We start from the raw sequence: 26,980 nt of genomic DNA, 5'->3' as shown, positions 1-26,980 counted from the left end.
CAAAATACAGACGCCGGAATCCCGACCACACAATCCCGACAGGGGCGGCGAGCGGAAAGCAGCCCCTTGCATGCTTGCTTCGCTCGCCACGCGGTGGGCACGGTGCCTCGCTACGCTCTACACACTATTATATCAGTAGTCAGGAAACGCAGCATGCATTTGTGGAGTGAAGAGGGTGAAAAAGGAGAGAAAGTACAGTTTGTACTGTAAGGTTATGTCAGAGGGTGTGAAGATGATCAGCTCAGTGTTATACATGTTACAGTAAGTTAGAATACAGTACAGTGCATTATGTATTTCTATTTTATTACCAGGTGTCTCCTCCACTGGTTGGCGACGGACTGTAAAAAGATAATACAGTACAGTTAGTCATATCAGTTTGACTTAAAATAATGTTGGAGAAAAAAAAATACTGTAATTACAGTACCAACTATTGCTACTGTACAGTATATTTACCAAAAATGTATTCTGGCTCGTCGTCTGTGGGTAAAAGAGAAGAATATTATAAGATACAGTATACAGTAAAAAGTATAGTAATAGTACACTAGTTTCCAGGCCCAGTGTCAGGTGGGTAAAAAAAGGTATGCTTGTGACAGGCATGGTGATTCCAAGGGACCCCACCGAGACCATCAGAAAATTTGTGAGTGACCCGTATGCCGGTGATTATGACTAGAATAAGGTACAGTAGCAACTCTTTTTTCTTTTGAATTATGTATACTGTACAGTACTGTATGTGCATATTGTACAGTACACTTAAAATATTTAGCAGTTACTGTAGTGGTAATTTTTGGGATGACAGTATTAGCATACTGTAAGCATCCAACTGAGGCCCCCAAACAGATGCCGCCACTAGGTACAGTACGTGCCTCTCGTGCCTAATGGGAAATTCATCACTGACAGTATCTAGAGAGATGAATGGAGAGACAGTGACAAGGGGTGAGAGAGAGAGAGAGAGAGAAATTGAGTAAGATGGGTGTTTTTTTTAGAACAGGATGTTGTCCATACAGTAGCAACCAATCAAATATTACCTACTGTACTGTATTATCGTCTGTAAGTGTAACTAGATACTGTAAATGTTAATGTGGGATGTGATCGGTTGCTACTGTATGGGCAATATCACCAGTTCAAACAAAAACAATTTTCATCCGATTTCTACGCATTTGCCAGAAAAATCTGATGAAAAGTGCTACTCTGATGGCATCAGATCAATGTCAGTAATAATTCTTACCACTAAATGCAGCAGCATCATCATCATCCTCCTCCTCCTCCGTGGCCTGTTCCAGTGTAGGGCCTGTGAAAAAAAACATTAATGTGAAAAAAAAAAAAGGTTAATTCCAGGAAATACACATACCCTCCAACATGGTACAAAATGCTCTGGTTCTGGACTTCCCTCTTAATTTATTATTGCCATCACCTGTGAAGAAACAGCTTTCTTATCATATAACTAGTTCAACACAGGTGATGGAAATCATAAATTAAGAGGGAAGTCTAGAAACAGAGCAGTGCGGCGGGTCATGTTGGAGGGTCTGCATACAGAAACATAGAATTTGATGACAAATACTGTAAGAACCACTTTGCCCATCTAATCTGCCTCTTTTTTTTAACCTTTTTTTTACATCAAACCTTATAACAATTTTCCCCAAACATCACATGATGCAAAGATAAATAAATAAAAAAATAAATAAAAAAAGAGGTGCAAGATGGAATTGTGATTGGGCCCTCCCAACCACCCTTATGTTATATAAACAGGGTCTGCCACACGACTGTGGCTGAAATGACTGGTTGGTTTGGGCCCCCACCAAAAAAAGAAGCAATCAATCTCTCCTTGCTCAAACTGGCTCTACAGAGGCACGATGTACCGGACTGGACTTACTTAATGGGTGCAGTGTGGTGAGGGACAGAGAGTCCTGGTCCTCCTCCTCCTCCTCCGCCACCGCCTGTGACAGTGTAGGGCCTGTGAAAGCAAAAAATCCATGAAATATACTTTTGTATTCTGTGTTGAATACAGTAAAGCAAAAATTCAGTCAGGAATTGGAGGAGGAGAGTAAATTTCGCACACAGAGACGAGAATGTCGAGGCCAGAATCAGGGGGTAGTGGAGGAGGGTTAGGATACCGTACCTCACCCTGTTGGGATTGCTGCAATCAGGATGCCACTGTCGGTCACCTGACCGCTAGAATCCTGACTGCTGGTCACGCAAACCCAACCCATTGGTTTAACACAATGTACAGTACAGTACAATACTGCAGTTTACTTACCAAGTTGGGGAGAGGGTTTTTCATCCTCACTGTCAATAATTACTGAGTTGAAAATAAAAAAATATTATAAACAAAATACAGTAGAGTACAGTTACTACAAAATTGCACAGTAGTACAGTGCTACAGGAGGCAGAGATATATTCATAATACAGTAGGAGCAGAATGACTGTCCAGCGGTAGGGGACATACAGTACTGTATTTAAAAGACCTGCTGTCTGGATCCCGACATTCAGAATGCAGAGTGTGGATTCAGAGTATGATTGGAGGGTTAGGCTAGTGGAGGGTGGGTCGGATGCACAATTTTGGGCACCATAATACAAAATGGATATCGTGGAACTACAAAAGGTTTAGAGGCGGGCGACCAAAGTGATGAAGTGGATTGAGAAGATGGAATACAAGGAAAGGCAGGCTAGGCATGTTTACATTGGAAAAGAGGAGATTAAGAGGGGACATGATTAACCTTTACAAATATACTGTATACAGTACAGTAAGGGGACAATACACAGGAACGGTTTTTGATAAGATGGACACAGAGGACACGTGCACAGTAACTCTTGTTGAAGTAGAGGCGATTTCGCACAGAGGCGAAAAGGGGTCTTCACAGTGAGGGAAATACTGTACAGTGCATGTTTGGAATTCCCTGCCTGAAAAGTAATAAAAGTGGACTTGGTCAATACTTTTAAGAATGGGCTTGAGAAAATCCTACTGTACTTACTATAATCTGGCTCCTCTTCCCCCGAATCAATGGGAATGAGCTCCTCCTCTGTATCAATTACGAGGCGGTCTGTGTGTAAAAGATGACAAGTATTGTAAAATACAAAAATTACAGTAATACTGTAGGAAACTAGTGTGACTGTAACAAAAAGTAATTATTACCACTTCCGGAGCTCTCGGATGCAGCAGCAGGTGGTGGTGGTGGTGGTGGTGTTGGTACTGTGGGAAAAAAAATAACAGTACTGTAAGTGAAGCTGTCAATTGGAAACATGTACTGTACAGTATCCAGGACACATGTACAGTAGTGTAACAACGATGACAGTAGCACCAGAATTCTCGTTACACAATACCTGGCAGCGCAGCAGGTGGTGGTGGTGGTGGTACTGTGGGAAAAAAAATAACAGTACTGTAAGTGAAGCTGTCAATTGGAAACATGTACTGTACAGTATCCAGGACACATGTACAGTAGTGTAACAACGATGACAGTAGCACCAGAATTCTCGTTACACAATACCTGGCAGCGCAGCAGGTGGTGGTGGTGGTGGTACTGTGGGAAAAAAAATAACAGTACTGTAAGTGAAGCTGTCAATTGGAAACATGTACTGTACAGTATCCAGGACACATGTACAGTAGTGTAACAACGATGACAGTAGCACCAGAATTCTCGTTACACAATACCTGGCAGCGCAGCAGGTGGTGGTGGTGGTGGTACTGTGGGAAAAAAAATAACAGTACTGTAAGTGAAGCTGTCAATTGGAAACATGTACTGTACAGTATCCAGGACACATGTACAGTAGTGTAACAACGATGACAGTAGCACCAGAATTCTCGTTACACAATACCTGGCAGCGCAGCAGCAGGTGGTGGTGGTGGTGGTGGTGGTGGTGGTACTGTGGGAAAAAAAATAACAGTACTGTAAGTGAAGATGTCAATTGGAAACATGTACTGCACAGTATCCAGGACACATGTACAGTAGTGTAACAACGATGACAGTAGCACCAGAATTCTCGTTACACAATACCTGGCAGCGCAGCAGGTGGTGGTGGTGGTGGTACTGTGGGAAAAAAAATAACAGTACTGTAAGTGAAGCTGTCAATTGGAAACATGTACTGTACAGTATCCAGGACACATGTACAGTAGTGTAACAACGATGACAGTAGCACCAGAATTCTCGTTACACAATACCTGGCAGCGCAGCAGCAGGTGGTGGTGGTGGTGGTGGTGGTACTGTGGGAAAAAAAATAACAGTACTGTAAGTGAAGCTGTCAATTGGAAACATGTACTGTACAGTATCCAGGACACATGTACAGTAGTGTAACAACGATGACAGTAGCACCAGAATTCTCGTTACACAATACCTGGCAGCGCAGCAGGTGGTGGTGGTGGTGGCACTGTGGGAAAAAAATTAACAGTACTGTAAGTGAAGCTGTCAATTGGAAACATGTACTGTACAGTATCCAGGACACATGTACAGTAGTGTAACAACGATGACAGTAGCACCAGAATTCTCGTTACACAATACCTGGCAGCGCAGCAGGTGGTGGTGGTGGTGGTGGTGGTGGTGGTACTGTGGGAAAAAAAATAACAGTACTGTAAGTGAAGCTGTCAATTGGAAACATGTACTGCACAGTATCCAGGACACATGTACAGTAGTGTAACAACGATGACAGTAGCACCAGAATTCTCGTTACACAATACCTGGCAGCGCAGCAGGTGGTGGTGGTGGTGGTGGTGGTGGTGGTACTGTGGGAAAAAAAATAACAGTACTGTAAGTGAAGCTGTCAATTGGAAACATGTACTGCACAGTATCCAGGACACATGTACAGTAGTGTAACAACGATGACAGTAGCACCAGAATTCTCGTTACACAATACCTGGCAGCGCAGCAGGTGGTGGTGGTGGTACTGTGGGAAAAAAAATAACAGTACTGTAAGTGAAGCTGTCAATTTGAAACATGTACTGCACAGTATCCAGGACCAAAAAGGGGTCCGGCCAATAAACAATCTGCATCAGAGAAGCAAGATACAGTATGCTTAAAGTATACAGTACTATATACTACAGTAGATCGCCAACAAACGTAAATTAACAAACAACTATCACTGGAATTTACCATCCTCATCCCGTAGCGAAGCACGGGTATTCAGCTATCTACAATGTTATTTATACTTTGTGTTTAATATTTACATTTAGTTTTGTAAACAGACATTCTTAACATTAACGGATTGCAGCGAGTTATCTGTGATGGTCAGGACAGGGGGTTGGGACTATAGAAATCACTATGTACTGTACACTACTGTATTTGACAATACTTACCAGCTTGGCGGCGCCTGTCCCGCCTCCTGTGACGTCGTGCTACCAGCCCTGTAAAAATATATATACAGTATAATGGCAGCATACTGTACAGCCAATGAAATTCAACATTGACAGCATCTTTATGACATCACAATAAATGGAATTGTTCATTCTAGTACCCTGCACCTAATCACTCAGGAGGGCATAGTGTACTGTACTGTCTTCAAAACTTAAGGGGCACATTTCTAAATGTGACATACAGTACACTTACAGTATCGCTACAGTACAGTAGGTCCAGGGTATTAGACAGAACACTACCTTTATAGACATTGTAACACACATAAGCATTGCCCTTATAAACATTATGACACACATCAGCATGCAGCCCTCCCACCCTTAACCATCTCAGTACTGTTCATTACATTACAAATTGATTTCATGACAGATGATGCAGTACTCACCTGAATTCATCTTATTCACGTCATGTCACAGTAGTGCAGTTTATTCACGTCACAGTACTGTCCTTGATTCACGTTGTGTCACACAGTAGAGCACCGTATTCACGTCACAGTACTGTCCTTGATTCACGTTGTGTCACACAGTAGAGCACCGTATTCACGTCACAGTACTGTCCTTGATTCACGTTGTGTCACACAGTAGAGCACCTTATTCACGTCACAGTACTGTCCTTGATTCACGTTGTGTCACACAGTAGAGCACCGTATTCACGTCACAGTACTGTCCTTGATTCACGTTGTGTCACACAGTAGAGCACCTTATTCACGTTACTGTACGTCACAGTAGTGCAGTAGTATATCCACATTACGTCACAAAGTAGAGATCTGCCAGTCATGAACCTTATGCAAGAGTAATGCACGTCAGAACACATTAGGCCACTGTAACATCCCTTAGAATAATTTCTGCCAAAGTAACATCCCTTAGAACACTGTACTATCTGAAACACAAATTTCGGCACACTGCAATTAAACCACACAATGCACTGCACGACTGCGTGATATGACAAACTGCACATTTCCCTGCAAAATATGATACAATGTACACTACACAAAAAACTGCAATTACCACATGTGTATACAGTACACTGCACGACAGTGCTGGCCCTAGCCAGGTACAGATACAGCCGCAGTCACGCAAAATATAGGCATGCCGCATATCATTTTAATCAGCAGAAGCTGCTGGTGCCCCTAAGCATAGCAAATGCCCTAGGCATTTGCCTACTGTAGTTTGCCTATGCCTAAGGCCGGCTCTGCTGCACGATGTGATTCACTATGTATTACACTCACTGCACAATACCATATTCTGAATGTACACTGCATGACACGCTGCAATTACGCAGCACGATACACTGTGATACATTGCATATACTGTACACTGCATGATACTGTACACTGCACAATCGTAGACCACCTGGATTGTAAAGAACTACTGTACTGTATATACACAAGTTTAAAAAAATAACAATTGTTTTTGTAAAACGCATGTCGATCTTTTTCCATGTCAACTTAACGACCATGTCAACCTACAGTAACTGGTGTCAACCAATTTCAAAAGCCGCACCATCTAGGTCGACGCAAAAAAACAAATTGACCTTTTGACCGGGTTAACGTTTGGTCCTTGTTTAACCATTTGTTTACCACAAATACTGTACAGTGCTGTATAGACCGGATACCTGCTGCTACAGCAGCCCCTGCTATAATGTACTGTACCTGTAACTACAGTAACTTAAAGTACAGTAATCTACAGTAATGTACTGTACTTACAATCCCTTATGGCCTGCAGGCGTCGTGGGGTCCGCCTCACGAGGTCACTCCACCTCCTCTGGAGAGACCTCACCGTTCTCCTCCTGTTATACTTCCGGAGGATGTCCCTGCTGGCCCTCCGGTATGCCCTCACTTTCTCCTCGTTGCTGGCGAGAGTTCTGTCCCGCCAGCGAACGAGGAGACGCAGCTCACCAAGAGCATAGGGATGGTCCCGTGCAGCAGCCATAACCGTCCTTATGCTCAATGAGCGTCTCAGACGTCGTGCGCCTCAGACGTCGTGCGTCTCAGACGTCGTGCGGTCCAGGCATTCAACGTACAGTACTGTAGTTACTGTACTTTGTGACAGTTTCCCTTAGTTTTAAATATGCCCTTTCTTTGACCACAGTATTTTCCACTGTCTTGCCCTACGCCCTTCCCTCCTGGGAGCCTTCACAGGTCTTATGCAATACACAAATACCGAAGATGCACAGTCCGTCAGAATACACTCATTTCATTCCCGCTGTTTAGGTGCATTTAGCGTAAAGAATCGCTCCTGCAGATGTACTTTGATTTATGTGAAACCTGTGTGCATCCTTCCATTGACTGTCTTACAATGTAAATAAAATAATACAGTGCATTATTACAGAAAAAAAAAAAAAAAAGAAAGAAAGCACATCAGGTCTCGAACCCTGGACTCCCAGCGAGGGAGGTGGGAGCCTTCACCCCTAGCCCACGACGCCTCATGAGAGATTTCCAATTTCATGTGTGAAAGTACTGCAAACAGCGCCCGGCCCCCGCCCCATTGCTGTTGGTTTATGCCTTAGAGGACTCGGACGCTCGCATTTGTAAAGCACGGTGTTTTCCTCCGCCTCCTGCTAGCCTGTTGCCCTTCCCCCATGGGAGCCTGCACAGATCATGCAGTAGACAGGGAGGGAATGCAGGTCATGTGCAATACACAAACGCCCACTGTAGTACTATTTTGCTCACTTACAGTACCGTACTGTAGGTTGCATTTAGCGTAAAGAATCGCTCCTGCAGATGTACTTTGATTTATGTGAAACCTGTGTGCATCCTTCCATTGGATGTACTGTATTGGAGAGAATTTTTTTTTTTTTAAAGTGAATGTCACGGGAACACATTAAAAATAAGGTTGGCACTTCCTTCCCATTGGTGTTGGTTTACAGTATGCCGTAGTGTACTCGGACGCTCATGTAATTGCATTTCAAAGTCACAGTATTTTCCATCGTCTCCCCCCTACCCCCATCGCCCTTCCCCCCTGGGGGCCTGCACAGGGAGGAAATTCAGGTCCTGTGCAATACACAAACGCTGAAGATCTACTGTACAGTACTGTTTTGCTCAGTTGGTAGCGTCAGAATACACTCATTTCATTCCCGCTGTTTAGGTGCATTTAGCGTAAAGAATCGCTCCTGCAGATGTACTTTGATTTATGTGAAACCTGTGTGCATCCTTCCATTGACTGTCTTACAATGTAAATAAAATAATACAGTGCATTATTACAGAAAAAAAAAAAAAAAAGAAAGAAAGCACATCAGGTCTCGAACCCTGGACTCCCAGCGAGGGAGGTGGGAGCCTTCACCCCTAGCCCACGACGCCTCATGAGAGATTTCCAATTTCATGTGTGAAAGTACTGCAAACAGCGCCCGGCCCCCGCCCCATTGCTGTTGGTTTATGCCTTAGAGGACTCGGACGCTCGCATTTGTAAAGCACGGTGTTTTCCTCCGCCTCCTGCTAGCCTGTTGCCCTTCCCCCATGGGAGCCTGCACAGATCATGCAGTAGACAGGGAGGGAATGCAGGTCATGTGCAATACACAAACGCCCACTGTAGTACTATTTTGCTCACTTACAGTACCGTACTGTAGGTTGCATTTAGCGTAAAGAATCGCTCCTGCAGATGTACTTTGATTTATGTGAAACCTGTGTGCATCCTTCCATTGGATGTACTGTATTGGAGAGAATTTTTTTTTTTTTAAAGTGAATGTCACGGGAACACATTAAAAATAAGGTTGGCACTTCCTTCCCATTGGTGTTGGTTTACAGTATGCCGTAGTGTACTCGGACGCTCATGTAATTGCATTTCAAAGGCACAGTATTTTCCATCGTCTCCCCCCTACCCCCATCGCCCTTCCCCCCTGGGGGCCTGCACAGGGAGGAAATTCAGGTCCTGTGCAATACACAAACGCTGAAGATCTACTGTACAGTACTGTTTTGCTCAGTTGGTAGCGTCAGAATACACTCATTTCATCCCGCTGTTTAGGTGCATTTAGCGTAAAGAATCGCTCCTGCAGATGTACTTTGATTTATGTGAAACCTGTGTGCATCCTTCCATTGACTGTCTTACAATGTAAATAAAATAATACAGTGCATTATTACAGAAAAAAAAAAAAAAAAGAAAGAAAGCACATCAGGTCTCGAACCCTGGACTCCCAGCGAGGGAGGTGGGAGCCTTCACCCCTAGCCCACGACGCCTCATGAGAGATTTCCAATTTCATGTGTGAAAGTACTGCAAACAGCGCCCGGCCCCCGCCCCATTGCTGTTGGTTTATGCCTTAGAGGACTCGGACGCTCGCATTTGTAAAGCACGGTGTTTTCCTCCGCCTCCTGCTAGCCTGTTGCCCTTCCCCCATGGGAGCCTGCACAGATCATGCAGTAGACAGGGAGGGAATGCAGGTCATGTGCAATACACAAACGCCCACTGTAGTACTATTTTGCTCACTTACAGTACCGTACTGTAGGTTGCATTTAGCGTAAAGAATCGCTCCTGCAGATGTACTTTGATTTATGTGAAACCTGTGTGCATCCTTCCATTGGATGTACTGTATTGGAGAGAATTTTTTTTTTTTTAAAGTGAATGTCACGGGAACACATTAAAAATAAGGTTGGCACTTCCTTCCCATTGGTGTTGGTTTACAGTATGCCGTAGTGTACTCGGACGCTCATGTAATTGCATTTCAAAGGCACAGTATTTTCCATCGTCTCCCCCCTACCCCCATCGCCCTTCCCCCCTGGGGGCCTGCACAGGGAGGAAATTCAGGTCCTGTGCAATACACAAACGCTGAAGATCTACTGTACAGTACTGTTTTGCTCAGTTGGTAGCGTCAGAATACACTCATTTCATCCCGCTGTTTAGGTGCATTTAGCGTAAAGAATCGCTCCTGCAGATGTACTTTGATTTATGTGAAACCTGTGTGCATCCTTCCATTGACTGTCTTACAATGTAAATAAAATAATACAGTGCATTATTACAGAAAAAAAAAAAAAAAAAGAAAGAAAGCACATCAGGTCTCGAACCCTGGACTCCCAGCGAGGGAGGTGGGAGCCTTCACCCCTAGCCCACGACGCCTCATGAGAGATTTCCAATTTCATGTGTGAAAGTACTGCAAACAGCGCCCGGCCCCCGCCCCATTGCTGTTGGTTTATGCCTTAGAGGACTCGGACGCTCGCATTTGTAAAGCACGGTGTTTTCCTCCGCCTCCTGCTAGCCTGTTGCCCTTCCCCCATGGGAGCCTGCACAGATCATGCAGTAGACAGGGAGGGAATGCAGGTCATGTGCAATACACAAACGCCCACTGTAGTACTATTTTGCTCACTTACAGTACCGTACTGTAGGTTGCATTTAGCGTAAAGAATCGCTCCTGCAGATGTACTTTGATTTATGTGAAACCTGTGTGCATCCTTCCATTGGATGTACTGTATTGGAGAGAATTTTTTTTTTTTTAAAGTGAATGTCACGGGAACACATTAAAAATAAGGTTGGCACTTCCTTCCCATTGGTGTTGGTTTACAGTATGCCGTAGTGTACTCGGACGCTCATGTAATTGCATTTCAAAGGCACAGTATTTTCCATCGTCTCCCCCCTACCCCCATCGCCCTTCCCCCCTGGGGGCCTGCACAGGGAGGAAATTCAGGTCCTGTGCAATACACAAACGCTGAAGATCTACTGTACAGTACTGTTTTGCTCAGTTGGTAGCGTCAGAATACACTCATTTCATCCCGCTGTTTAGGTGCATTTAGCGTAAAGAATCGCTCCTGCAGATGTACTTTGATTTATGTGAAACCTGTGTGCATCCTTCCATTGACTGTCTTACAATGTAAATAAAATAATACAGTGCATTATTACAGAAAAAAAAAAAAAAAAGAAAGAAAGCACATCAGGTCTCGAACCCTGGACTCCCAGCGAGGGAGGTGGGAGCCTTCACCCCTAGCCCACGACGCCTCATGAGAGATTTCCAATTTCATGTGTGAAAGTACTGCAAACAGCGCCCGGCCCCCGCCCCATTGCTGTTGGTTTATGCCTTAGAGGACTCGGACGCTCGCATTTGTAAAGCACGGTGTTTTCCTCCGCCTCCTGCTAGCCTGTTGCCCTTCCCCCATGGGAGCCTGCACAGATCATGCAGTAGACAGGGAGGGAATGCAGGTCATGTGCAATACACAAACGCCCACTGTAGTACTATTTTGCTCACTTACAGTACCGTACTGTAGGTTGCATTTAGCGTAAAGAATCGCTCCTGCAGATGTACTTTGATTTATGTGAAACCTGTGTGCATCCTTCCATTGGATGTACTGTATTGGAGAGAATTTTTTTTTTTTTAAAGTGAATGTCACGGGAACACATTAAAAATAAGGTTGGCACTTCCTTCCCATTGGTGTTGGTTTACAGTATGCCGTAGTGTACTCGGACGCTCATGTAATTGCATTTCAAAGGCACAGTATTTTCCATCGTCTCCCCCCTACCCCCATCGCCCTTCCCCCCTGGGGGCCTGCACAGGGAGGAAATTCAGGTCCTGTGCAATACACAAACGCTGAAGATCTACTGTACAGTACTGTTTTGCTCAGTTGGTAGCGTCAGAATACACTCACTTCATCCCGCTGTTTAGGTGCATTTAGCGTAAAGAATCGCTCCTGCAGATGTACTTTGATTTATGTGAAACCTGTGTGCATCCTTCCATTGACTGTCTTACAATGTAAATAAAATAATACAGTGCATTATTACAGAAAAAAAAAAAAAAAAGAAAGAAAGCACATCAGGTCTCGAACCCTGGACTCCCAGCGAGGGAGGTGGGAGCCTTCACCCCTAGCCCACGACGCCTCATGAGAGATTTCCAATTTCATGTGTGAAAGTACTGCAAACAGCGCCCGGCCCCCGCCCCATTGCTGTTGGTTTATGCCTTAGAGGACTCGGACGCTCGCATTTGTAAAGCACGGTGTTTTCCTCCGCCTCCTGCTAGTCCTCCATTCCCATTATGCATTAGCGAACTCAGACGCTCATATATTTTAAAAGCACGGTGTTTATGCATTGTACTGTACATTCTTCCTTTTACACAATTACTGTAGTTGTGTCTCCATACACATACTGTACTGTACAATACTCCATACTTTTTCCACCGCCTCCCGTTACGCCTACAGTATTGCCAGAGCTGTAGATCAATCCGCCGCTATACTGTACGATCGAAAGTACTGGATTAGTGGAGCATTAGCGACACAGTGGTGGAGATGTGTAATGCATGATGAATATCTAGATCGTCTCAACGCGCCTGCCTGTGATGAAACTCAGCTATCGCATTAGCGTGGCTAGACGCCCGTCTCGGCGGAGAAACAGTCAAGATAAAGGTGGCTACATCTGTACCCAAAATTTATGTAAATGTAATTTTTATATGTCTGACCCTCATCTCTGCAATCTTCAGTTAATGGCACACATAGGGGTATATTTACTAAAATTCGTATTTTTCAGAATGAGGTTAAAGATCAAACACGAAAAATCGAAACTGTAAATTTGCAACTTTTTGAATTTATTACGACTAATTTACTAAGCTGTCGTATTCTGCATTTTCGTATTTACCGATGTCGATGTCATTCATATTTTTTGGCAGTGTTTTACGGGAGTGAATTGTAAAACACTGCCGACTTTAACACAATGAATCTCGGCCGGATCTGTGAGATCCGTGCTGGGCTTCATTGTGCACCTTTCGTAAAAAATAAAACATTGTTAAAAAAAAAATGCGTGGGGTCCCCCCTCCTAAGCAAAACCAGCCTCGGGCTCTTTGAGACGGTCCTGGTTGGAAAAATATGGGGGAAAAAGTGACAGGGGTTCCCCCATATTTAATCAACCAGCACCGGGCTCTGCACCTGGTCCTGGTTCCAAAAATACGGGGGGAAAAAAGCATAGGGGTCCCCCATATTTCTGAAACCAGCACCAGGCTCCACTAGCCAGATACATAATGCCACAGCCGGGGGACACTTTTATATTGGTCCCTGCGGCCCTGGCATTACATACCCAACTAGTCACCCCTGGCCGGGGTACCCTGGAGGAGTGGGAACCCCTTAAATCAAGGGGACCCCCCTCCAGCCACCCAAGGGCCAGGGGTGAAGCCCGAGGCTGTCCCCCCCATCCAAGGGCGGCGGATGGGGGGCTGATAGCCTTTTTGTCAAAATGTGAATATTGTTTTTAGTAGCAGTACTACAAGTCCCAGCAAGCCTCCCCCGCAAGCTGGTACTTGGAGAACCACAAGTACCAGCATGCAGAGGAAAACCGGGCCCGCTGGTACCTGTAGTACTACTACTAAAAAAATACCCCAATAAAAACAGGAGACACACACCTTGAAAGTAAAAGTTTATTACATACATCCACACCTCCAAACATACATACTTACCTATGTTCACACGAGGGTCGGTCCTCTTCTCCATGTAGAATCCATGGGGTACCTGTTGGAAAAATTCTACTCACATAATCCAGTGTAGATCGGTCCTCTTCTGTTCTATTTGTAATCCACGTACTTTGCAAAATAAAAAAACGGACACCCGACCACGCACTGAAAGGGGCCCCATGTTTTCACATGGGACCCCTTTCCCCGACTGCCAGGAACCCCCCCTGACTTCTGTCTAAGAGGGTTCCTTTAGCCAATCAGGGAGCGCCACGTCGTGGCACCCTCCTGATTGGCTGTGTGCTCCTGTAGTGTCTGTCAGGCAGCACAAGACAGTGATACAATGTAGCGCCTATGCGCTCCATTGTAACCAATGGTGGGAACTTTGTGGTCAGCGGTGAGGTTACTTTCAGTCAACCGCTGACCACAAAGGGAGGGAGAATAAAATAGTATGGCACGCATAGCGCGCCACCGTGCCCGTAGCGTGGCTAGCGCAGCGAGCCCGCAAGGGGCTCATTTGCGCTCGCCACACTGTCGGTAAGCCGGCGGCCGGCCTCCCGGCGCCGGTATGCTGGTCGCCGGGAGGCCGGCCGCCGGCAGATCGTAGTGAACCCCAACAGAGGGATTCAACTTTACAGGATATGAGGGGACAGAATTAGGTTAGGAGGTGGTGTTTGGTATCCAGCTGTACAGTATTTCAATATTCCAATGGAAGTTTGCAGAAAGTAGCACGCTCCTGCGCATAGATATGTGCAGGAGTACAATATTAATATTATACTGTATTTACTGTACTCTTGATATTCGGCGGGAACCCAGTGGAGAACATCTGCAAGTGCACCTGGACCAGGCATCGGCCACCTATTCAAACCAACCTATGACCCCTCATGTACTGTAAATGACCAGCCCTTTGACCTATGGATGAAGAGATTACAGTTTCCTTTGTTTCATGCTTTGGACCATTGTATAAAAGCCAAGCTTCCTGGCTGGTCTCAGACACATTTTCTGAAGGTCATCTTTCCAGATTGACTGAGGACCGGTACCGGGTGGTGCAGGCGAACAAACGTATGTATCATTGGTTGTAGCTTCTTCTCTTGTGTTATTGTATTTCTGTTGTACCCCCTTTTAAGTAAATATTTGTTGCTGTGTTGGACCATAACATTACATATACAATTGGTGTCGCATTCCTTTCCTGTTAGGGGTTATAAAGTGTATTCCGCCGCAAGTGTAGCTACTTTGTGCTTACAGCGTGATGGCGTTCTTACGCATTTCATAGGGGTTACACACGCTTAGCGGTCGCAGCGGCCTGAACATCTGTGTATTTAAGGTATTGCATTTTCTTCCTGTAAGTTAAATGAACTTAACACTTGGAAATACACATTTTAATTAATTCACTGTATGCTTCATCTCTGCTAGTAGCAGGTTCCAAGGAACTAACTTGCTATTTTTGGATTCAATAAATTTGTACAGAAGCATTTGTGTTTATATACAGTAGATATTTGCAATAAAGAATTTAGAATACTTGGTAATCCATGGATGTTTAGCTACAGTAGCAAGCTTTTACTTGAAGTCCCACAAACTAAACTAAGGTTTATAATTTGACCACTACCCCAGTATCGAAAGCACAGGAGAGAAGGGAATTGCCCTACTGGTAATTTTTGCATGGGACTGGTTTTCCCTGTTTGAAAGTGCACTTTTTCACATGACAGAAACGCTGTGGCTGATGCACCTTATGGCTTAGGGAGACCATTTTGTGGGTCTAACTATTATAGTGATTACAGCTCAGCCTGGCATCGACTGGTGATCATTCAGCTTTTGCAGACTTTTTTTCCATTAACAACAGTTCTAACCAGTCTAGGCTGTAAGCAAGGATTTTGGATATTCTTTTTTTAGATTACTGTTTAATAATAATTTATTTATGAATTCATTTACGTTATATATGACAGTCATCATCAAGTAAATTATGGTTGGTGGCCTATCTTTACTTTGGCTGCATCACATGTATAATGATTCAGTCAGATACTTATTATTTTAAGACGTATACTGTACTGTATAAAGTGTATATAGGAAACTCAAAACACTTTGTAACAAGGAACTACTCAATGTGCTTTCTCTTAAAAATAAATATATTTACCCAGTAATGAGAGCATAATATCACAAAACAGCAGTTGTGTATTGTCTTTACACTTTTAGTTATTAACCCTTAATAAAAGGAAAGAGGTCAGGATGCCGGCAGTCGGGATCCCGGTGCTAGAAATACTTTTGCTGGAATCCCAACTCACTGCCAAAATCCCATGCCGGAATTCTGACAACACTTGGAATACCAACACTGGAATCCCAACTGAAAGTAATATGCCAGGGCCTCCTAGATATGCCAGGGTCTCCTAGATTTTAGCCATGGGGGGTAAATTAGGTTTATGCTTTGCGGTGGGTTAAGGATTAGGCAGATGGGAAGGGATAGTTAGGGTTTACCTGTGGGGAGGGGGGTGGGTTAGGTTTAGGCACCACTGGGGAGGGTTAAGGTTAAGTTTTAAGGGGATGTAGGGTTAGGCTGCAAGAATGGAGGGTTAGAGTTAGGGGGTAAGGGGGCCAGGTAAGCATACTTACCTGAAGAACATTGATTCATACAGGTATATTGAGGAGCAAAGTATTTCACTATCCAATGGGAGAGACTGGTTTTTATAAAGGCACTTCTAGCTAAATGTGGTCTACATTTGCATAGTCATCCAAAAATTACATTTTGTTATATGGACTCATATCATTAAAATTAGATCAAGGCATAGATGTGTACAGTTTTAGAAGTTTTACTTGCTTTATTATACTTTTGCTCAACTTTGATCTGACAAAAGATCCGGTTTAATCCTATTATTATTATTATTATTATTATTATTATTATTATTTTATTATTGTTATTATTATTATTATTATTATTATTATTATTATTATCATTTATTAATGGGATACATTTTGCACCTTTTCTTCTGCTTCTTCTGCTTCTCAGTGGAAAAGAACTTAGCTAAACACACAAAGTAAGAAAATTCTGTAAACAAAAATGTTACATGTAATAATAAATCCGATTTCCCTTACCAACTCTGGGTGGTCAGATAGGTGCACGACCACATACCGTAGAATGAATCTGCGGTGCATTGAAACTTATCCTGAGTATGTACACTAAGTACTACTACCCGTTCTCAGAAACAACATTATGAATGAAAAGACTGTAAATACAGACCTGATATAGCACCTCAAGAGTGTGGTACAAAAAAAATTGACATTCTGCATGTCAATCACAGAATGTTGACATGGTCTTAATGTCAACTTTTAGAATGCCGACATTGCCAGAAAATCAGCATTGTGAATATCGACAGTAGTTATGTTGGCATACCTTTTTTAGTGAATTACTGTAAGCCCTAATTCTAGCCCTATCCTAACACTAACCACAGTGTAACCCTAACTACAGCGTAACCCGAACAATAACATGATCTTTTGACATTGTGCCTGTTGATATTTGAATGTTGACATTTTGACTACATAAACATCAAAGTGACTGATTGCCTTATATGAATTTTCTAATATATTTCAATTTTCTATTTCCACTTACATAAATAAAATCCAGAATCAGATGATCAGCTGGAATTTTCAGCTAACAGGCAACTATCACAAAATAAAAGTTTGTCTTTTTGCCAAGTATAGTTAAAAAATAGACAAATGCACATTTCTGTTTAGTTCCAATTGACACTTTCAGTAGTCAGCTGTTAGATCATGTTATGTCTGCCTTCTGAACAGCTTGAGAATGACTCTGTAGCTCCCATGATCTCCAGAGAAGCATTTTTCATGACAAAGTATTCTGCATGGTGGCAGCAGGGGACATTTTGCTCCTAGCACATTTGCAGACGTATCTTATGATCTATGGACTGAGCAATAGATACCAGATGTGGAGCACCATTACAATGTAGAATATGTATTTCGGGAGACATGGATTAAAAGGCATGGGGTGAATATGAGGACATTTTCTCCTAATCACTGATCTGTGAAATAATGTTAAAATCAAGCCCATTTTAAGATTTAAAAAACTTGCAAACATATCTACTGTAGCATGTGGGATTTGTATTTGATGCTCTATATATCCTACAATTAATATATGTAGTTTATATAAGTAGGACATGAGCTTTCATCTAGAGCATGACGTTATTTTTGGCTTCCCCTACAGTACAGTATATTACATATTCCCATCCACCATTATCAACCAACGCATATAACTGTTGTCAACTGTTCCGCTCCCTACTGCTTCTGCAAGTTCCCCATGCACTGCTTACAGTGTAGATTCAATGGGTCATTTAATTTCCTATCATTTGCCTGAAAGCATCCTGCATTTATCAGTCCTTGATTCCTCTATACAGTATTCTTTTATTGATGTCTTGTTTCTGTGTATAATATATGCTGCAGTTTGAAAATGTAATTGCTTTAGTTGTGACAATCTGACTTTGTTACTGTATTGAAAACAAAATATAAAAAGGAAAATAAATCTGCTTTATCATCCAAATGTATTTCACCTAATGCATAGAGTCCAACATTCTAAATATGTTTACAGTTCTGCTGTTGAACCTGTTATGTGCATGTACTGTATCTCAGTGGACCTTGGAGCACAAAAATCTCTGTCACATCATGTTTACCCAGTATGATTACAACTTACTTTTTTGCATCTTAAATATTACTCTTAAATATAAACATAAAATAACAATACTTTAAATAGTTACATTTAAGCCACAAAATTAATTTTACTGAGCATTTGGATAATATTGAAATCTAAGGACAATTCATAGGATACATCTTTAGAACCTTAGACTGCTAATGGAAACTAGGGATGCAATAATTATGTGCTGTCCAGTAAATGAGTATTTTAATCAGGGTGATAAAAATAAACTCCTTAGATTTAGATTAATTTGTATCTCATTCATGTTTTAGGTAAATGACAGAAGAATCAGCCCAAGTTGGATTACATAGGTTCACTGGGTCTAAAAGTAAGACAACAGTTATTTTCATTTCAGATTTGGTATTAGCACCCCTCCCATTTACCTAAGGGTAGTTGGGAGGGGTGCTAAAACCAAAGCTCAAGCAAGTCTTATATTCAGGGCCGCATTAAGGCTGGAGGCTGGTGGCGGCCCAGTGGCAAAAATGTTGTGGGGACCCTCTTAGTAAAACAATTTTTAAACACTCCCCCCCCCGGCATAAAACACACACCACACACCTGAACCATCATATTCTCCAAATCCACATCCTAAGGTTACCATCACTGAGCGTAACCATGAGGCCAGATAGTAATGCATTGCCAGCACCTGGGATCCCGGTGGACAGCATACCGACCACGGGATCCCAGCATCAGAATGCCAGCGGGGGGTGGTGAGTGTAACAGTGCCCTTTGTGGACTCACTGCACTCACCAGGCAGCAAACTCGGTGTCTTGCTGTGCTTGCCACGGGTTCTGTTCCCATGCTATGGGTGTCGTGGATACCCACGAGTGGGAATAGACCCTGTGTGTTGGCATTCCATCGGGCGGCATTGTGATAGTTTGTGATTTTGCCATCGACATGTTGACCGCCGGGATCCCGAGCACCAGTCATATGAATGCATCCCCTTGAGGCTATTGACACCACTTCCCTATCCTCCGTGTTGGACTGACTTCTCTCTGATATTCTCTCTCTCATGCCATGAACAATACACTTCCCTATATAATGCATCCCTTATTTCTGCTCTTGACTCTGCCTTTCCACCGACCACTATTCATTCATGCACTTAAACACTTCAACCCTGGCACACAAAATGCACAGATGTCTGCAAAAATTATCACATACTGCCAAGCGACAGTGGAGAAAATAACACTCTGAAGCAGACTTCTTCCATTTCAAATTTGCTATCATCCTTACCCTCACTAAACAGTCATACTTCAAGAACCTTATTTCCTCCCAGTCTTCAGATCCCTAGCGCCTCTTTGTCACTGTCAACTCCCTACTTTGCCCACCCCCACATCATCTCCCCTCCTCCCTCTCAGCCCTTGACTTGCTGCTTACTTCTATGAATGCCAAATTGATTTCTCACAAATATTTAAAATGCCCGCTCTAATATATATTGCAGATGCCAGGCACATCTTATTACCATATACGATAAAAGTGTGGTATGCATCGCAAAACACTGTATCCCATAAGAGAAAACAATACACCCACACATTATCTGAGTTCCAAAGCTCATTGATGTATATATTTGTTATTAAAAAGGATATGGATTCAATATATATTACAAAGTACAGTATACCTATAGTTACAACTCATACAGTAAGCAGTTAATACATAAAGTTACATACATCCAGTTACAGTTACATGCCAGCGATACAATTGCCATTCCCTCCATTGCAGCTTATGTCTCCCTCTCTCTGTAAATAAATACTGGAACCAAACTGCCAGCAACTCCTCCATCATCCTCTGAGACCAAAAGCAACTAACTCTGAGACCCCCAGAAACAGGAACTACCTTCCTGTGTGACTAGTTCCTGGGGGAGGGGTCTCTCTCATTCATGATTGAGTCACTATTCTCTTTGTATATGCTGATCAGGTTGAGCCCTGGGGGACGTCCAAAGGGGCTGGCCTGAGTTTCCTGTTTGGAACTTCTATTGTTCAAATTAAAAGTGGTTTTAGCTTTTATACATTCAATCATAACTATCCGCTGCAATGTCCTACAACTTAATAACAAGTATCAAATGAATCTACACACCAATCTGCTTGTTTTAAAAGTAAACATGACAGGTGTATCTGGTTCCGTTCAATTAATACACATTCATGACATTAATCCATTAGGTGATTTTAAATCACCATGATGTCTGGCGCTTGATATTATTATAATTATGTACTGTATGAAATAAGTGTCGAATCCATCTCTGTGGCATGTCCGTGTAAATGCGTGTGTTACCATATATTGCTGTGCTCATTGCACGTATTTGCAAGTATAGCGACTTAAATGTGTGTAGTTTGTATGTTCTCTTTATGTAATATTTTTTTACTTTGACAGTCCACCCTTTGGCAGTAAACAATAACTGCCATCAATTATTAACTTAAGAAAAAATATTTCACACAATAATCGGTGACCTAGACACAAGTATGTATGCATTTCACAAATCAGACACTTGACTATATTTGGGGAAGACAGGGAGGAGGACGAAACATCCTCTATATGCACTCGGCGGTCACGGGACCACTGGTTGGGTGTGGGACAACATTCAACCTATAGAGTATGCTGGGACAGTGCTTTGGCCTATAATGTCTGATTTGCGATGAACATTTCACACATACATGTACCTACGTCTTTGTACACTGATGTTTGGATTTGATTGAGGTTCTGCTGGGTAGATGAAAAAGACACAAACAAATCGTGACAGTGACATATAAAATTTTCATGATCTACATATTCCTATCATTTTCTGAACATTGTTTCCATTTCTGGAACGTATGCTAGGTCTGTTTAATCGTTGAACAAGGGTTATAAGTAGTGTACTTCCTAAATAACATAAACCTTCGGAGTTCGGGGAGAGCCACTCATAAACCTTTCTTCCACATATGTTAGTGAGCTCTTTATCTGCAGTGTGTGAATAGCCATTGTCTGACTGTTCCTGATTACCTCTGAACTCCATAACTACTAGACCTTTGATTTTTCTCTGATTTTAACAAACTAATCGGCTAATCCTGGGATCCTATAAGGGGATCACTCCTTCCTACAGAACCTGTTCCAGTCCCACACTCGACTCCTCATAAAAAAACCTTGTAAAAATAGAATATCCTGAAAGAAAATGTTTGTCAGCGGGAAAGAGAGAAAAGAGAAATAGAACAAAACAACTCTTGTTCATAACAAATCAATTTCAATGACTGGTCTTTCTGCAGTCCTTTAGTACGCTCAGGTAGTGTCCAACAGTGCCATCTCTCAGTCTTCACGGAACAGAGTCTCTGGTGATACGAGGTTCTCTTTGCCTTGCTCTTTGAATACACAGTTCACTTGGAACACACAGTTCACTTTGCACTCCACCTTGCTCTTTGAACACACAGTTCACTTCGAACACATAGTTCACAAACTCGATGAATGTGAGCAATAAACTACTTTGTCACGAGTTCTCTCCGGGTCAGCGACCTTCTTGCAGTGGGACGAGTGGACCCAAATCTCTCTTTCGGCGACCTTTACTGCTGTCAACAAATCTTGGTATGGTCCTTCCCACCCGTCTATTAGGCAACCTGAGCGTAAGGACAATCACACAGTCTCTTGGTTCATAATCAAGACAGTTAGCATTTTGCATACAAGCAATCAACAGTTTCAAGTTATTTTGTCAAGTTCTCAAATGCTGGCTCATCTCAATAAGGTACTGTACTGACACCTCATTGGTGTATTTCTGATCATTGTGCGGATCAATCATGACATGAGGTTGTCTTCCAAAAACAACCAAAAAGACACAAATACCAAAACAAAAACAAATTTCGAAGAGGGGGATTCGTTGAGTGAAGATCTGGGAGTGGTTCAGAAGCTACATAATATTAGTGGCAGTATCTATTATGACAATAGTACAATTTCAGTCTTTGCTCCTACTTCCAGGGGTATCCTTATCTACACACAAATTTCTGCACAATTTTTCTTTGCGGTAAACACAGCAGCATCCGTGGCGTCAGGAAATTCCTCTACCCAGTTTGAGAAAACATCAGTGCACACCAATACATAACAATAATTCCTAAAGGGTGTTAACTGTACGAAGTCGATTTGTATTTCCTGAAAAGATCCGTCTGCAGGAGGGATATGGGATGGCTCTGTTGGTATTGCTTTACCAATATTCTTCCTCAACCAAGTAAGGCAGGTCATTGCTCTCTTACCTGCATGAGAATAGAATCCTGGCGCACACCAGTAGGCTCTCATCAGCCTGTACCTACCCTCTATGCCTAGATGAGTCAGACCATGTGCCACCTCAGCTAGACTTGGAAGGTATGCTCTGGGGGCTACTGGCGTACCGTATCCACCTGCCCACAGTCCTGAGGACTCCTGGCCATACCCCTTTGTCCTCCAGACTGCCTCTTCCTGCAGGGAAAGGGAAGAGAGAAGAAGAGAAGGATCTGTTTCCGGTGCACATTGATTTAAAAATTAACTTTTATTATGACCTTAAAATGCAAAAGGGAATATACTATTTCATCCGAGTCTTCTCAGATGAACTAAAGCGAAATATTAAAAAACATATCTACAGTAGTGTGTGAATTGACAAGACTATGTGTAATAGAAAAGAAGAATAAATGTAAAAACCTCCGGCAGAGCGTCTTTTTATGTGTCTAATACCAATCTGAACTGTCTCATGTAGTTGATATATATTCTAACTCGACAGTACTGCACTAGTATCTTTAATATGATACAAATGTTTGCATCTGGGTTTACTCAAAATATTTTAAAATGTGACTCAAATGTTACTCTTTCGGTTTTCCCAGACTGGTAGAACAATATGTTACAATGTAACTTTTATTAGCTCATCTAAGAAATTCTGGCTCTCTGCCCAGATTATTAGTGTAATAGATACTCAAGAATGACTGACAGTCTCCTTCTAGAGAGTTGCAGGGAAATAGTAATCCATACAGTATGTTTCCGTATTAGTAGTAGTACATTAATATGGTTATATCCACTCAATTTTGTCAAGAAATGGACGTGGAATTACTGGTACACACTCACATGTATTGATAATTTAATGAGTTTTATCTAGATGTCCCCGTATGAACATCTCTCACATACAGTGTCAGATGTCCTCTTTAAATAATCAAATCCCCGAAACGGAACAGGATTAAACCACCCCACAATGTAATGGGTGGGCTCTCATACCAGGAAAATAGGAGTTTTTTAGGAGTTTCCCCCCCCCCCCCAAATATTAATAGCATCTAATCCCTGACTGCTATGTTTATCTCTCACATATAGTGTCAGATGTATTAATACTAATAGCAGTCAGTGTGCTGTTTATTTGAAAATAAGAATTTTACTAAGAGCTTTTTATCCTGTTAATGTTCCATCAGTCTTTCATATATAGTGCCAGGGGACAGATTTAATAACTAGCACAGTCAGTGCACTGTTGAGGATTTTCAATACATAGGTGATTTTACCTCTCACTGTTGGTGTCAGGTATATTCCGTTTACATATGAGTATGTATTCTGGTCCACTTATAATATATTTTACATTCTACGATAGGGAAAAATATAATTTTCAATACTAAACCCCCTTTAAACTCAAATCAATTGTCAGTGGTGTTCATCTAGTATGCATTTCAATATTCACAGCAAAAAAAAGGGGGGGGTAGGTGTGAGTAGATCGTTATTATCATAGTGTATATATTTCAATTAGCATCATATTATTTCCCACTCTCTGCATTGGTTAGTGTATATTGTATCTATAAGGGAGTATGTTCATACAGGAGAAGCAATATCTACATATATAATACCCCTATAAGGAGGGGGAACAGTATACACTTATAGTCCGTATCGGATAGTTGTTTAATCTATATAGGTATATATAACTGTTCATACAAGTTGCTGGGCAGAAAGAAACATTGAGAATGCACGTGTCGTGTTAATACCGTGAGCCTTAATCAATATCTATGATGCACATATGCTAATAAATATGAATAACCCTCCAAGGTTTCGTATCCTATAGACACTCCTGAATGATTTTAGCACATATGTATATTGCATGTGAGTAGCTCACTCATTCATACAGATATATCGGCATCCGTTATATAGGTTCAAACAAATTGTCACAGAGGTATCTCATTACTTATCACTCCCATGCATTTAGATCAGCATGATTAATACATAGTAATTTAATTGATTATTCTGTACACGCTGTATGAGGATGCACGACGGTGGAACTTCCAGCATGTATGCCGTGCCGTACGCGGCTTTTAGTTTCAAAGATGAGCAAACATGATTTAAATACACATTGGTTAGATATTTAGACTAGACACGTAGGACGCCCAGCCGGACCGTCCTACGTATGTTTCGCAAAGAGCTTCGTCAGGGTTACTCGGATGAAAGACTCGGATGAAATAGTATATTCCCTTTTGCATTTTAAGGTCATAATAAAAGTAAATTTTTAAATCAATGTGCACCGGAAACAGATCCTTCTCTTCTTCTCTCTTCCCTTTTACAGTTATTGTATGATCTGTGGTAGCACCCCCTATACATATATCCATATACTATATAAATTGTCATTAAGGTTTTTTTGTTGACAATATTCAACACTTGCAATAAATAATTTATCAAAATTTAGTCTCCTGTGCAACAACATCCCTTTCCCCCTCCCCCCTCAAATGCAAACTCTTCCTGCAGGGAACACATATTTTTGTATCTTAATTTAACTATCGTGTGTTTGCAATGTAGAGTACCATGAGCATAACTCAAAAAGATAAAAAAAGAAAAAAGAAACATCTCTAGAGGAGATAAGGAAGAAGAAAATGGAAACAGAAAATGTCAGGTTTGTCATTCACCAACAGACATATCAGTATCTATACAAAATTTTCCTTCACCAGTATTCCCATTCTCCACCCTTTGTGCATGACAAGGCACACTGCAGTAATACTGGTGTCATCGTGCTGTTGAGATATACTGGGTTTGGGCAGAACTCTGAAGGACCTAGGCATGTGGAGTTTGAACTGTACTTGGGTCCATGTATTATACCACCCTGTGTGAACGCAAAAGATGAAGAGGAAACTGTAGAGAAACAGAATAGAGGTTGGTGACAGATGAGTTTGTAGAGGTGAAGAAGATTTTATAAAAATTTGACAACTGGATTGGGCACTACGGGGAAGTGATTCTCTACTTGGTCTACTCCCCTTAAAAAAAAACATTTCTGTGTGTCTTATCTCTACTGGGACTATCCCAGCCATCAATCCAGTGTCCTGTCCATCCTAAGTTTATAGGGAACCCGGTATCTGTGAGATAATTTCCTCTACCTGTGATGGACATGCATCTAGAGCAGTGAAATGTAACATTAGTAAGTTGCATTTATTCTGTTCTTCCCATTAACCGAATCTGTGTTTTCTATATGGCTCGTGATTCCTTACTATATGTCCCTTGGTCCCGTCTATGTTTTTAATAATGTGGCTTGTGTTTTCTGTCTAGGGGATCTATATTGACTATGTGTCCTACTACTCCTACAATCTCTGGCAAAATGTCCTTCCTTCCTACAAGTGTAACATATTATTGACCGTTAGGGATCTGGGGTTTGGACTGATGGGTCTTTCCTGTATGTGCCAGTATACTTACCGTCCTCAACCTCTCCACCTGTTGTTCTCTGTGCCTAACACTATTCTTGTGATGTTTAATAGCACACTATCTAAAATTAGCTACTGTGACCTTTCCAATTTTGCAAAGAAGTCTGCACCATGACACTCAATGCCTTATTGAGCCCGTCCATTTGCACAGAGACAGCCACCTCCCATTTGCCGAATTAGTGTTTACCAGTGGTCTTATCCAGGTGGAGAGTTTTCTATTTCTGCAAGGGACAAAAACAAAAAAAAAAGTTTAACAAGCTTCTAGGTCATGCAAAGTATTCATTCAATCCTTCTCATCCCGTATTAAGGGTCTGTACATGGTCCATCAAACATTTCTGAGCTCATCTTTACTAGGGGCATTACTAGGAATGAATTCTTCTTATATGGTAACTGAAAGAAATACCCTGGGGTTACCTTGTCTCTGTCCGCTTTCCTGCTGGCAAATACTAATGCGCGGACAGGTTTTTCTCCATTTCTGACGTTACTTTCTTGATTTTTTTTTGTTTAATTTTTGGATTTTACTATATATGTACACGAATGATACCATACTTACCTGTTCCACTGGTCTCAGCCACTTCCCCCACAGGCTACTGCTCTTCTTTTACCAGTTGGATACTCCTCTGGGTGCATGAGAAATGGCTGAAAACGATCAGGTCACCTTTTCCTCCTAAATAAAACTTCAACATTCATTAGTATATATATAGGTTACAGTCATATTTTTCATATTTTTTATTATTTTCTATAGTTTGTACGCTGGCTGTAACTGCTTCCACATCTACATAAGGCGGTGTACTTGCATTCTCTTTTTTTCCTCTTCCTACTTATTTATTGTTGCTACAAATTCAAACAGTTCTTATATTTCCATTCTTGTCTTATATGACTTTGGTTAAACATACCACCTGCAATACCTTAGGATCAAACTCACCAACCCCTCTTGCTGTCACAGGTTTAAACAATTTGTATGTCTGACCCTTTGTTTTCGG

The 26,980-nt window shown here is 42.0% G+C and overlaps 1 long non-coding RNA gene across 1 annotated transcript; it reads right to left on the bottom strand.

The window, feature by feature from the left end:
- Nucleotides 1–308: 308 nt before the first annotated feature.
- LOC134965460 (uncharacterized) lies at nt 309–3,033 on the bottom strand. Its single transcript, XR_010188376.1, has 6 exons — nt 2,970–3,033; nt 2,255–2,296; nt 1,871–1,951; nt 1,226–1,288; nt 454–477; nt 309–338 (listed from the first exon to the last, which is right to left on the bottom strand). It is a non-coding gene; the product is annotated as an uncharacterized LOC134965460 (long non-coding RNA).
- Between the last annotated feature and the right edge of the window lie 23,947 nt (nt 3,034–26,980).

Source organism: Pseudophryne corroboree, chromosome 10 (assembly GCF_028390025.1).
Source record: "Pseudophryne corroboree isolate aPseCor3 chromosome 10, aPseCor3.hap2, whole genome shotgun sequence".
Lineage (NCBI taxonomy): Eukaryota > Metazoa > Chordata > Amphibia > Anura > Myobatrachidae > Pseudophryne > Pseudophryne corroboree.
Note: the sequence above shows the minus strand (reverse complement) of the source record. Positions and strands in the feature narration are given on the sequence as shown.